The 14,047-nt window shown below is 42.3% G+C and overlaps 1 protein-coding gene across 2 annotated transcripts in view; it reads right to left on the bottom strand.

The window, feature by feature from the left end:
* Positions 1-2,734: 2,734 nt before the first annotated feature.
* Positions 2,735-14,047, bottom strand: part of stard3nl (STARD3 N-terminal like) — a 50,551-nt gene continuing 39,238 nt past the window's right edge. For both annotated transcript variants that reach the window (XR_012099386.1, XM_073049671.1), the window contains one exon: positions 2,735-3,450. The gene's annotated coding sequence lies outside the window, so the exon portion shown is untranslated. The remainder of the gene's footprint in view (positions 3,451-14,047) is intronic.

Genomic DNA, 14,047 nt, shown 5'->3' with positions numbered 1-14,047 from the left:
TTATGTTCATGTTCATTTCTGAACAGACCTTCATACTTCTTTAAATATTTAAATAAATCGACCAGTTCAGAGATAGCTGGGAAGTTTATCTTAGTTAAAGGATGGTGCTTTCAATAAAAGCGGACCTAAGTCCTGGAAATAAAACGCAGTAGATTTGCAGCAAGGTTCCACTTTAGAAGATGTTCGAAGTTTAACTCTATTCCAATGTTCACGTTCATAAATTGAGGTTCACTAAAGTTCAACTAATCACATTAATTTCTGTTTAATTCTGCTTACAATAGCTATTAAAATAGTATTCGAACGCTTTGAAGATTGATTTCCTGTTTATCGCTATAGCTGGCTGCACCTCTCGTATAAATGTAGTATTTCTTCTTACTGTGCGCATTTGTGATATAATGTTAAAAATAAGATTACTCTAAATGAGCCTAATGAGAAAATACAAATGCTGGAGGAACCTGATACAATTATTTAAAAACAGAAAATGATGGAAACATCTGGCCAAACAGCGCCGGTGGAGAGTGAAACAGAGATAACGTTTAGGAGGATGAAGTGTCTGATTTGCTGTGCTAACTATTGCTTTTTCCACTGATTTCGCATGATCCGTTGAAAGTTTCCAACATTCTGTTTTTTTATTTTTTTAAATTACAATAGTATGTGTAATAGGGTATGTCAATAAATCGACATAGATTTTATTAATAATACTTCAGACAGATTTTACTTGAAAAAAAACCATAAAGAATAGTTAAAATTCACAGATATCAGAAATGATGTAGAACGACTGAGTCTGTTTTCTTTCTCTGACGATGGTCTAAAACGGTTTCAGAAACTGGAATCCGCCGGATGCAAAGGACGCGAGATCTCAGCGCCCCGGTAGGAATTTCGGAGGGTGGATATTCACTGGTCACCGCGGACAGCGGGACTGGCGGCATGTGTGAAGTTGAGAGTGTCGGAAACGAGTTGGGGCTTGAAGTGTAACGCGTTTGTACGACTCTGAGACTAAAAGTGTTGGGTTCATTTTTCTATCGAAATTCGCTCATGTTAAAAATTACGAAGAACTGAAATCTAAGCTTAACGAATATTGAAAATTCTCTGTATGGGAATCAAACGGAGCACTTTCCCGCCATCAGCTACCCTAATATTTACCATCTTCAGCCTGTCGTTCTTTCTAAATTCAGCCTTTGACGCTAATCTCACCCGATTAAAATGTCTGAATCACTAACCAGGAGTGAAATGCCAAAGCTTCCTAATCTCAAAAGCTGTCCCAGAAATATTGGTTGAATTTTACAAAATAATTAAGATGAAGATAAACAAAAATAAAAGTGGTTTTACTGGTTAAAAGCGTATTTGACGTTTCCATTAGTTAGTCACGGAAAATGTTGGTGAGTTCTCACTAACTATCGCGCTCCCGAGCTGCAGTTAAATGCACACTGCAGTCCGCAGCTGACCGTTACTAAGAGCGCAACAATGGCTGCTGCTGCGAATATTCCATTTACAAATAAAGGAACGGTGAAAGATGAAATGATAGAAAGAACAGAAAGGCAAGTTATTACCTGAGGGTCTAGGCTAGGCGGGACAGAGGAGCAAAGGGATCACGGATTGCAGATACAAAAACCGTTACAAGTTGCAACTAAAGTTGATTTCCTGAGGAGTAGAATTGTTGTAAAATTGGTCCGCTGATCCTCGCTTAGACCGTAAGTGATTCTCATAGACACAGCACGGAAAAACACCCCCAGCCGGCGTGACTAATCAACGCCAATTTATCTATTCCTATCATGTTCTCCCAACATTCCCATAAATTCTCCCCAGGTTCTACCACTCACCTACACACTAGCGGGGATTTGTTTTAGCGGCCGTTTTTTAACCTACCAATCCGCATGTTTTCAAGCTGCGGGGTAAAAGGGGAGCGCTCGGCCGCTCACAGGGAGAACATTTCAAACTCCGCGCAGACAACTAGGCCAGATCAAGCGCTGGTAGCTAGAGTTTTGAGGTAGCAGCTTTACTGTCCGCGCCACTGGATAACCATCATATTATGAAGACGATCTGCAGAAAGGTGGGGAGAGGGGGGCGCAGAGAAACGTTATAGAAAATGTGCGGCATTCAATTAGCTGATAAACAAATTGAGTTCCATTTGAGCAAAATATATTGGTTAGTAAGAGGGCCTTACAATTACGAAATAGTTTGTTAATATAGACACAGGAAAATGTCCTGCGGTTATACTATAGCCAAAGGTCATTAAAGTAAGGTCAACACGAAATCCAATTAAAATTCAGTAGAACTGTCTTTTTCCCCAAGGATCCTAATGGACATAGAACGCTCCTTCAAACGGAGTGATTAAGTAAATTGTATGGATACACTTAAGACATTCAAAACAAAAGTTAATAGGTTTCTAGATATGAGGGGAATCAAGGGATATTTAGGTTAGACAAGAAACGGACGTTAAGTTTTTAAAAAAAGAAACATGTTGAATAATGGGGCAACCTCGAGAGGCCAAGTAACCTAATTCTGCATCTTGTGTTGCTTTAGGGTTAGGGTTGTTATGTTCAAAGTTCAAAGTAAATTTATTATCAAATTATGTATATGTTACCATCCTGAGATTTATTTCCTCACAGGCATTCACAGTAGAACAAAGAAATACAATAGAACCAATGGAAAACTACACACAAAGATTGATAACTAAAGTTCAAAGTCAATTTTATTATCGAAGTATACATATATCATCATATACAATCCCAAGACTAGTTTTCCTGCAGACATACTCAGCAAATCTGTGGCATAGTAACTATAACAGGATCAATGAAAAGCCAGCCAGAGTGCAGGAGAAAACAAACTGTGCAAATGCAAATATAAATAAATAGCAATAAATAACAAAAACATGAGATAATGAGATAAAGAGTCTTGAAAGTGAGATTATTGGTTGGAACATCTCAATGGATAGGCAAGTGAGTGGAGTTCTGTTGAAATAGTTGTGCGAAAATTTCGATGACTCGGGCAAGTGAAGTTGGATGAAGTTATCCCCATTTGTTCACGAGCCTGAAGGTTGAGGGATAATAACTTTTTTTTAACCTGGCGGTGCTAGTCCTGAGGCTCTTGTACCTTCTACCTGATGGCAACAGTGAGAAAAAAGCATGACCTGGGCGGTAGCGATTTCTGATGATGGATGCTGCTTTCCTACGATAGTGTTTCATGTTGATGTGCTTAATGGTTGGGAAGGCTTTACCGGTGATATACTAGGCTGAATCCATTACCTTTTCTAGGATTTCCATTCAAAAGCATATGTATTTCCATATCAGGTCATGATGCAGCCAGTCAATACACTCTCCACTACACATCTAAAGAAGTTTGTCGAAGTTTTAGATGTCATGCCGATTCTTCACAAACTCCTACGGAAGTACAGGCGCTACCATGCTTTCTTCACAATTGCACTTATGTGCTAGATCCAGGACAGGTCCTCTGAAATAGTAATGGTAATAGTAATTTAAAGTTGCTGACTCTGTCCACCTCTGATCCTCCAATGAGGACTGGCTCGTGCACCTTTGGGTTCCCTCTCCTGAAATCTACAATCAGTTCCTTATTCTTATTGACAATGAGTGAAAGGTTGTTGTTATTACACCACTCGGCCAAGTTTTCAATCTCCCTCCTGTATGCTAATTATGCAAAAGACAAACTGTGCAAATACTACAATAACAATGATGATGATGATGATGATGATGATGATGATGATAATAATAATAATAATAATAACAACACAATAGACATTAAAAATTTACACAACCATTAGATAGGATAAATCTTAAGATACTTTTTCACGAACAAATCAGGACTCAGCACTCCATGTGAGAATTTGCAACTCTGGTAAGAAGTACACACCACTGAACTAAAATGAGAGCACAACCCAGAAGATGAAGAAATTATCACTATTGAAGAAAAAGTTAACCAATGGAAGAGCATGACCATCCGTAGAAGACATCCCCATGGTCTGAGCAGTTTAACTCAATCTGGTTACTTTCACAGGAACAATCAAGTGGCAAACATCATTTACCAAAATCTTGTTTTAAAATACAAACTCGCGAAAGAGACCAGACCTTACTAAAAATAGAAACTTGATCCAGTTTTAGAGTTAGGGTCCGACAAATTATATTGTGACCCATCTGTTATTACAGACAGGACAATCCATTATAACCACACAGATATAATAATTCAGGATTAACAAGCAAGAGTGACTTACTAAATAGAGATACCATTCCAAGCATACATCATATACAGAAATCAATCATTGAAAAACACCAGAAATTTGCTGAATTAAAAGAGGAAATTGAAAGACTATGGAACTTGTTAACCAAGCTGAGAAATCATAATGCAGAGCAAGTTTTCAATTTGCTGCTTCTGCATCACCCCGTGTTATCATTTCAATAGGTACATTTAGTGTCAGAGAAATGTATACAGCATACATCCTGAAATACTTTTTCTTCACAAACATCCACGAAAACAGAGGAGTGCCCCAAAGAATGAATGACAGTTACACGTTAGAACCCCAAATCCCTTTAAAATGTGTATTGAATGTAGATTCTTGATGTTCAAAATTCAGTCTCTGAACTGAACAGTGGTTTCCGTTTACAAATGACCAGACACCTAACACTGTTTAGCAAGTATTAGTAGATGTACATGATTCACCATTCTCCAACCTGCATGAAATCTGACTACAATTCTGCCTTCAATACTATTATTCCCAACAAACACATCACCAATCACCAGACCCTGGGAATTAATGCTTCCCTCTGGAACTAGATCCTTGACTTTGTGACCAACAGACCACAATCACTAAGGATAGGCAGCAACACATCTGCCACGATTATTCTAAACACTGACACTCCACAAAAAAGTCCCCTACTTTACCCTCATGACTGTGAGGTCAGATTCTGCTCTAACTCCATCTACAAGTTTGCAGTTGACACCACTGTAGTGGGCCTCATCTCAAATAATGATGAGTTGAAATACAGGAAGGAGGCAGAGAGTTTAGTGACAGGTTATTATGACAACTACCTCAATGCCAGCAAAACAAAATAACTGGTCATTGACTTCAGGAGGTGGGGGATGCACATGCTCCTGTCTGCATCAATGGTGTTGAGGATGAGAGGACAGGGAGCTTCAGTTTCCCAAGTGTGAATATCATCAACATCCTGTCCTGGTCCTATCACGTTAATGTCACGGCTAAGGAAGCTCATCAACGCCACTGCTTCCTTGAAAGGCCGAAGAAATTCGGTATGTCTCCATTGCTTTTCCCCCTATTTTTTGATGCACAATAGAAAGCATTTTGTCTGATTGCATGATGACCTGGTATGGCAGCTGCTCTGCATGTGACCACAAGAAATCATAAAGTTGTGGACACTGCACAGCACATCACGAAAACCCTCCCCTATATGGACTCTGTCGATACTCCCTACTGCCTCAGTAAAGCAGCCAGCATAATCAAAGACCCCAGCCACTCCAGATGTTCCCTCTTTTACCCCTCCCATCAGGTAGAAGGTACACAAACCTGAAAGCATGTACTGCCAGCTCAAGGACTGCTTCTATCCCACTGTTAATGGGCTCTTGAGCAGATTTCTTGTACGATAAGATGGCTCTACCTTGTTATAGTCTTGCTCCTGTACTGCACTGTTTTGGTAGCGTGTATGGTTTATTCTGCATTGTTATTGATCTACTTTATTCTGGCTCAATGCTCCGTGTAATGATTTGATCCTTATAAATAATATGCAAGCAAGCATCTTGATACATTTGGCAATAATAAACCAATACCAATACTGATAATTAAAGCTTCATGGTGCACTTGATGTGGCTTCACAGGCTGCGTTCCCACTGGTCTGGCATTGATCATCTAGGATGGCGGGAGAGGCACTATTATGTCAGTTGAGGCATTGATCGTGTGGATAGCCAGAGGCTTTTTCCCAGGGCTGAAGTGGCCAACACGAGGGGCTATAGTTTTAAGGTGCTTGGAAATAAGTACGAGGGGTATGTTAGAGGTAAGGTTTTCACACAGAGAGTGGTAGGTGCGTGCAATGCACTGCCAGTGTCAGTGGTAGAGGCAGATACAATAGGGTCTTTTAAGAGACTCTTAGACAAGTACATGAATCTTAGAAAAATAGAGGGCTCTGCGGTAGGGAAAAACTAGGCAGTTTCTAGAGTAGGTTACATGGTCAGCACAACATTGTGAGCCAAAGGGCTTGCAATGTGCTGTTGATATCTATGTTCTATGAACAGGGTATATATTGTCCCAATATTAATATCTACAACTGTAATCATCCTAAAGGTACTACACGATAGCATGCCACTAGAATAGAACACAGAACATAGCAGCAGCTTGGCTGTTCTGTGGACATGGACCCCAAGATCTCGCTGATCCTCCAGACTGCTAAGAGTCTTACTGTTAGTATTATATTTTGTCTTCAAGTTTGACCTACCAAAATGAACCATTTCACACTTAGCTGCCACTTCTCAGTCCAGTTCTACATCATATCGATGCCCCGCTGTAACTTTTGACAACCCTCTAGGCTATCCATAACACCCCCAAACTTTTGTATCATCGGCAAACTTACTAACTCACCCTTCTTCTTCCTTATCCAGGTCATTTATAAAACTCACAACGAGAAAGGGTCCCTGAACAGATCCCTGCAGAACACCACTGATCACCACCCTCCATGCAGAATACGAACCAACCACAACCACCTTTTGCCTTCTGTGGTTAAGTCAATTCTGGATCCACAAAGCAAGGTCTCCTTGCATCCCATGCCTCCTTACTTTCTGAATGAACCTCACATAGGAAACCTCATCATATGCCTTACTAAAATCCATATACACTGCATCCACTGCTCTAACTTCATCAGTGTGTTTTGTTACATCCAACAATAGTCTGTAAGTTCCTAGCAATTGAGAAGTGAGTGTACTTGGCTATGCCCATAACTCAGGTTTTACCAGTTTCAGCCAAGAAAAAGAAATAATAATAAACAAAAAAAAAGTATACTGAGACTATAACTTGATCATGGATAAAGATAGATCTGGTCCTCGGGTTGAGGTTCTAAACTGGAAAAAGACCAAATTTGAAGAAATGAGAAAGGATCTAAAAAGCATGGATTGGGACAGGTTGTTCTCTGGCAAGGATGTGATTGGTAAGTGGGAGGTCTTCAAAGAAGAAATTTTCAGGATGCAGAGTTTCTATCTTCCTGTCAGGATTAAAGGCAAAGTGAATAAGAATAAGGAACCTTGGTTCTCGAGGGATATTGGAACTCTGATAAAGAAGAAGAGAGAGATGTACAACATATATAGGCAACATGGAGAAAATAAGGTGCTTGAGGGGTATAAAAAGTGCAAAAAATACTTAAGAAAGAAATCAGGAGGGCTAAAAGAAGACATGTGGTTGCTTTGTCAGTCAAGGTGAAGGATAATCCAAAGAGCTTCTACAAGTATATTAAGAGCAAAAGGATAGTAAGGGATTAAGTTGGTCCTCTTCAAGATCAGAGTGGTCGGCTATGTATGGAACCAAAAGAAATGGGGGAGATCTTAAATCGGTTTTTTGCATCTGTATTTACTAAGGAAACTGGCATGGAGCCTATGGAAATAAGGCAAACAAGTAGTAAGGTTATGGAAACTTTATGGATTGAAGAGGAGGAAGTGCTTGCTGTCTTGAGGCAAATCAGAGTAGATAAATACCCAGGACCTGACAGGGTATTCCCTCGGACCTTGAAGGAGGCTAGTGTTGAAATTGCAGGGGCCCTGGCAGATATATTTAAAATGTCGGTATCTACGCGTGAGGTGCCGGAGGATTAGAGGATAGCTCATGTTGCTCTGTTGTTTAAAAAAGGCTCTAAAAGTAATTTGGGAAATTATAGGCCCGTAAGTTTGACGTTGGTAGTAGGTAATTTATCAGAAGGAGTACTAAGAGATGGGATCTACAAGTATTTGGATAGACAGGGACTTATTAGGGAGAATCAACTTGGCTTTGACAATAGACAATAGGAGAAGAAGTAGACCATTCGGCCCTTCGAGTCTGCACCGCCATTCTGAGATCATGGCTGATCATCCACTATCAATACCCGGTTCCTGCCTTGTCCCCATATCCCTTGATTCCCCTATCCATAAGATACCTATCTAGCTCATTCTTGAAAGCATCCAGAGAATTGGCCTCCACTGCCTTCTGAGGCAGTGCATTCCAGACCCCCACAACTCTCTGGGAGAAGAAGTTTTTCCTTAACTCTGTCCTGAATAACCTACCCCTTATTCTCAAACCATGCCCTCTGGTACTGGACTCTCCCAACATCTGGAACATATTTCCTGCCTCTATCTTGTCCAATCCCTTAATAACCTTATAAGTTGCAATCAGATCCCCTCTCAATCTCCATAATTCCAGAGTGTACAAGCCCAGTCTCTCTAACCTCTCTGCGTAAGACAGTCCAGACATCCCAGGAATTAACCTCATGAATCTACGCTGCACTTCCTCTACAGCCAGGATGTCCTTCCTTAACCCTGGAGACCAAAACTGTACACGATACTCCAGGTGTGGTCTCACCAGGGCTCTGTACAAATGCAAGAGGATTTCCTTGCTCTTGTACTCAATTCCCTTTGTAATAAAGGCCAACATTCCATTAGCCTTCCTCACTGCCTGCTGCACTTGCTCATTCACCTTCAGTGACTGATGAACAAGATCTCTTTGTATTTCTCCCTTACCTAACTCTACACCGTTCAGATAATAATCTGCCTTCCTGTTCTTACTCCCAAAGTGGATAACCTCACACTTATTCACATTAAACGTCATCTGCCAAGTATCTACCCACTCACTCAGCCTATCCAAGTCACTCTGAATTCTCCTAACATCCTCATCACATGTCACACTGCCACCCAGCTTAGTATCATCAGCAAACTTGCTGATGTTATTCTCAATGCCTTCATCTAAATCATTGATGTAAATCGTAAACAGCTGTGGTCCCAATACCGAGCCCTGTGGCACCCCACTAGTCACCACCTGCCATTCCGAGAAACACCCATTCACCGTTACCCTTTGCTTTCTATCTGCCAACCAGTTTTCTATCCATGTCAATATCTTCCCCCCAATGCCATGAGCTCTGATTTTACCCACCAATCTCTTATGTGGGACCTTATCAAATGCCTTCTGAAAATTGAGGTACACTACATCCACTGGATCTCCCTTGTCTAACTTCCTGGTTACATCCTCGAAAAACTCCAATAGATTAGTCAAGCATGATTTGCCCTTGGTAAATCCATGCTGGCTCGGCCCAATCCTATCACTGCTATCTAGATATGCCACTATTTCATCTTTAATAATGGACTCTAGCATCTTCCCCACTACTGATGTTAGGCTGACAGGATAATAGTTCTCTGTTTTCTCCCTCCCTCCTTTCTTAAAAAGTGGGATAACATTAGCCATTCTCCAATCCTTAGGAACTGATCCTGAATCTAAGGAACATTGGAAAATGATTACCAATGCATCCGCAATTTCCAGGGCCACCTCCTTTAGTACCCTAGGATGCAGACCATCTGGACCTGGGGATTTGTCAGCCTTCAATCCCATCAGTCTACTCATCACCGTTTCCTTCCTAATGTCAATCTGTTTCATTTCCTCTGTTACCCTATGTCCTTGGTCCATCCATACATCTGGGAGATTGCTTGTGTCTTCCCTAGTGAAGACAGATCTAAAGTACTTATTAAATTCTTCTGCCATTTCTCTGTTTCCCATAACAATTTCACCCAATTCATTCTTCAAGGGCCCATCATTGTTCTTAACTATCTTCTTTCTCTTCAAATACCTAAAAATGTTTTTGCTATCCTCCTTTATATTCCTGGCTAGCTTGCATTCGTACCTCATTTTTTCTCCCCGTATTGCCTTTTTAGTTAAGTTCTGTTGTTCCTTAAAAATTTCCCAATCATCTGTCCTCCCACTCACCTTAGCTCTGTCATATTTCCTTTTTTTTAATGCTATGCAATCTCTGACTTCCTTTGTCAACCACTGTGGCCCCTTTCCCCCTTTGAATCCTTCCTCCTCCGGGGGATGAACTGATTTTGCACCTTGTGCATTATTCCCAAGAATACCTGCCATTGCTGTTCCACTGTCTTTTCTGCTAGGATATCCGTCCAGTTAACTTTGGCCAGCTCCTCCCTCATGGCTCCATAGTTTCCCCAGTTCAACTGCAACACTGACACCTCCAATCTGCCCTCATCCTTCTTAACTTGCAGATAAAAACATCATATTATGGTCACTACCTCCTAATGGCTCCTTTACTTCAAGATCGCTTATCAAATCCTGTTCATTACACAAGACTAAATCCAGAATAGCCTTGTCCCTGGTTGGCTCTCGTACAAGCTGTTCCAAGAATGCATCCCGTAGGCACTCTACAAACTCCCTATCCTGGGGTCCAGCACCAACTGATTCTCCCAGTTCACCTGCATGTTGAAATCCCCCATAACTACTGCGACATTACCTTTGCCACATGCCAATGTTAACTCCCTATTCAACTTGCACCCAATATCCATGCTACTGTTTGGTGGCCTGTAGACAACACCCATTAGGGTCTTTTTGCCCTTACTGTTCCTCAGTTCTATTCACACAGACTCTACTTCTCCTGACCCTATGTCCCCCCTTGCAAAGGACTGAATCTCATTCCTCACCAACAGGGCCACCCCACCCCCTCTGCCCACATTTCTGTCCCTACGATAGCACGTATACCCTTGTACATTCATTTCCCAGGTCTGATCTCCCTGCAGCCATGTCTTCGTTATCCCAACAACATCATAGTTACCCATTCGCACCTGAGCTTCAAGCTCATCCGCCTTATTTCTGACACTTCGTGCATTCAGATATAGAATTTTTAGCTCATTTCTCCTCTCTCTGTTTAAATCGCTGCCTATTGTGCTTAACCCAGCTCCCCGAACTCCCTTCGGGCTATACGCCCCTTGAATTTTGTTGTCCTTTCTAAATTTACTTATTCTTTCAGCACCTTTAACTCCATGTTCCGTCAGACCATCCCTCTGTACATGTGTCCTCCTTATTACTTGTTCCGCCTCTCTTTTCTCTACTACACACTTAATATTCCGGAACCGCGTAGTCCCCACCTGTCCTTTATTCTTCCTCTCGCTATCCTCTCTCACATTCTGAATCCCTGCCCCCTGAAAATTTAGTTTAAACCATCCCCCCCCCCCCCCCCCCCCCCGAGAAGCACTAGCAAACTTCCCTGCAAGAATGTTAGTACCGCTCCAGTTCAGGTGTAAACCGTCCCTTCGGAACAGATCCCACCTTCCCTGGAACAAAGCCCAATTATTTAAAAACCTGAAGCCCTCCCTCCTGCACCATCCTCTCAGCCACGTATTAATCTGTATAATCCTTCTGTTCCTTGCCTCACTCGCACGTGGCACAGGTAGCAATCCTGAGATTGTTACCCTGGAGGTCCTACCCTTCAGCTTCGCACCTAACTCCCTGAACTCACTACGCAGGACCCCCTCACTCATCCTACCCACGTCGTTGGTCCCTACATGGACCACAACATCTGGGTTCTTGCCCTCCCTCTCGAGAATAACCTGCACCCGATCTGAGATGTCCCGGACCCCGGCACCAGGGAGGCAACATACCATCCGAGACTCCCGATCTTCCCCACAAAACCTCCTATCCGCCCCCCTGACTATAGAATCCCCTATCACTACCACTCTCTTCTCTTCCCTCCTCCCCTTCCTAGTCGAGGGTCCAACCTCAGTGCCAGAGACAGGACCACTGCAACTTATTCCTGGTAGGTCATCCCCACCAACAATATCCAAAACGGTATACTTATTGTTGATGGGAACGGCCACAGGGGTGCTCTGCTGTCTCTGTCTGCTCCCCCTGCCTCTCTTGACTGTCACCCATTTGCCTACCTCCTGACTTTTCGGTGTGACTACCTCCCGATAACTCTTATCTATCTCTGCCTCTGCCTCCCGAATGATTCGTAGTTCATCCAGCTCCTGCTCCAATTCCCTAACTCGGTCTGATAGGAGCTGCAGCTGGATGCACCTTTTGCAGGTGTGGTCATCAGGGACAACTGAGTTGGCCCTGACCTCCCACATACTGCATACGGAATATGCATATGGAGTTTGTGTGTGGTAGGTCATGTTTAACCAATCTATTAGAGATTTTCGAGGAGGTTACCAGGAAAGTGGATGAAGGGAAAGCAGTGGATGTTGTCTACATAGACAAGGTCCCACATGGGAGATTAGTTAGGAAGATTCAGTCGCTAGGTATACATGGACAGGTAGTGAATTGGATTAGACATTGGCTCAGTTGGAGAAGCCAGAGTGGTAGTGGATGATTGCTTCTCTGAGTGGAGGCTTGTGACTAGTGGTGTACCACAGGGATCAGTGCTGGGTCCATTGTTATTTGTCATCTATATCAATGATCTGGATGATAATGTGGTAAATTGGATCAGCAAATTTGCTGATGATACAAAGATTGGAGGGGTAGTGGACAGTGAGGAAGGTTTTCAATGCTTACAGAGGGATTTGGACCAGCTGGAAAAATGGCAGATGGAGTTTAATGCAGACAAGCATGATGTATTGCACATTGGAAGGACAAACCAATGTAGAACATACAAGATTAATGGTAGGACACCGAGGTGTACAGTAGAACAGAGGGATCTGGGAATACAGGTACATAATTCCCTAAAAGTGGCGTCACAGGTAGATAGGGTCGTAAAGAGAGCTTTTATAAATCAAAGTATTGAGTATGAGTTGGAATGTTATGGTGAGGTTGTATAAGGCATTGGTGAGGCCGAATTTGGAGTATTGTGTGCAGTTTTGGTCACCTAATTACAGTAAGGATATTAATAAGGTTGAAAGAGTGCAGAGAAGGTTTACAAGGATGTTGCCAGGACATGAGAAACTGAGTTACAGAGAAAGGTTGAATAGGTTAGGACTTTATTCCCTGGAGCGCAGAAGAATGAGGGGAGATTTGATAGAGGTATATAAAATTATGATGGGTATAGATAGAGTGAATGCAAGCAGGCTTTTTCCACTGAGGGTAAGGGAGAAAAAACCAGAGGACATGGGTTAAGGGTGAAGGGGGAAAAGTTTAAACGGAACATTAGGGGGGACCTCTTCACACAGAGAGTGGTGGGAGTGTGGAATGAGCTGCCAGATGAAGTGGTAAAGCGAGCTCACTTTTATCATTTAAGAAAAACTTGGACAGATACATGGATGAGAGGGGTATGGAGGGATATGGTCCGGCTGCAGGTCAGTGGGACTGGGCAGAAAAAGTTTGGCACAGCTAAGGGCTGAAGGGCCTGTTTCTGTGCTGTAATGTTCTGAGGTTCTACGAGTTTTAGAGTCCTTGAGTCCACGGGCTGTGGAATCAATTCAGTAAGTGAATTTACCCACAATGCTTCAGAAAGGATGATATGAGAGAGAATAATGGGTTCCACTGATAGATTTAGTTGAGAAGAACTGAGAGGAGGGTCATGTGGAGCAGAAACACTGGGGTAAGGACTGGTTTTGGTGCATAGCCAGTTGCTGAGCTGCGCATCTCACGTTAGCTAAAATATTTAGTGAAGCAAACTCGATGGGCTGAATGGCCTAATTCTGGTCCCATCGCTTATAGTCTTATGTTAAAACTTTACCAAAAAAAACCTGGTTTGATCTCACTAGGAGTATCGTCTCCAGTCTGGGCACTGCTGTCTATGATCAATCTCAAGGCCATAGAAAGATTGTAGCTGAGGATTACAGCAACACTACCAATGAAGTTAACAAAGAAAAAAATGCAGAACCTAGAGATGCTGCTCTCGTTCAAAAGACGATATAATAAAGATGCTCAAAGCTATAAATGTTGGTGAAAGCAGAAGAATTAGGATATTTGGCTCCTGTTGTTTTTCCTTTTCGCGCCTTTAGGCGCATCGTGCGACATTTGTTGCCGTTTCCTTTGCTTTTGACTTTTTTTTATGAGGCCGAGTTGCTAGCTCGACATTCAGTTTTGCTGGATTCGAACCCGTAACCATTTGCCTCGATCTCCGGTGCTAATGCCTGTTCA

This window comes from Hemitrygon akajei, chromosome 1 (assembly GCF_048418815.1).
Source record: "Hemitrygon akajei chromosome 1, sHemAka1.3, whole genome shotgun sequence".
Taxonomy (NCBI): domain Eukaryota; kingdom Metazoa; phylum Chordata; class Chondrichthyes; order Myliobatiformes; family Dasyatidae; genus Hemitrygon; species Hemitrygon akajei.
This window is presented reverse-complemented; position numbering and strand designations above follow the sequence as displayed.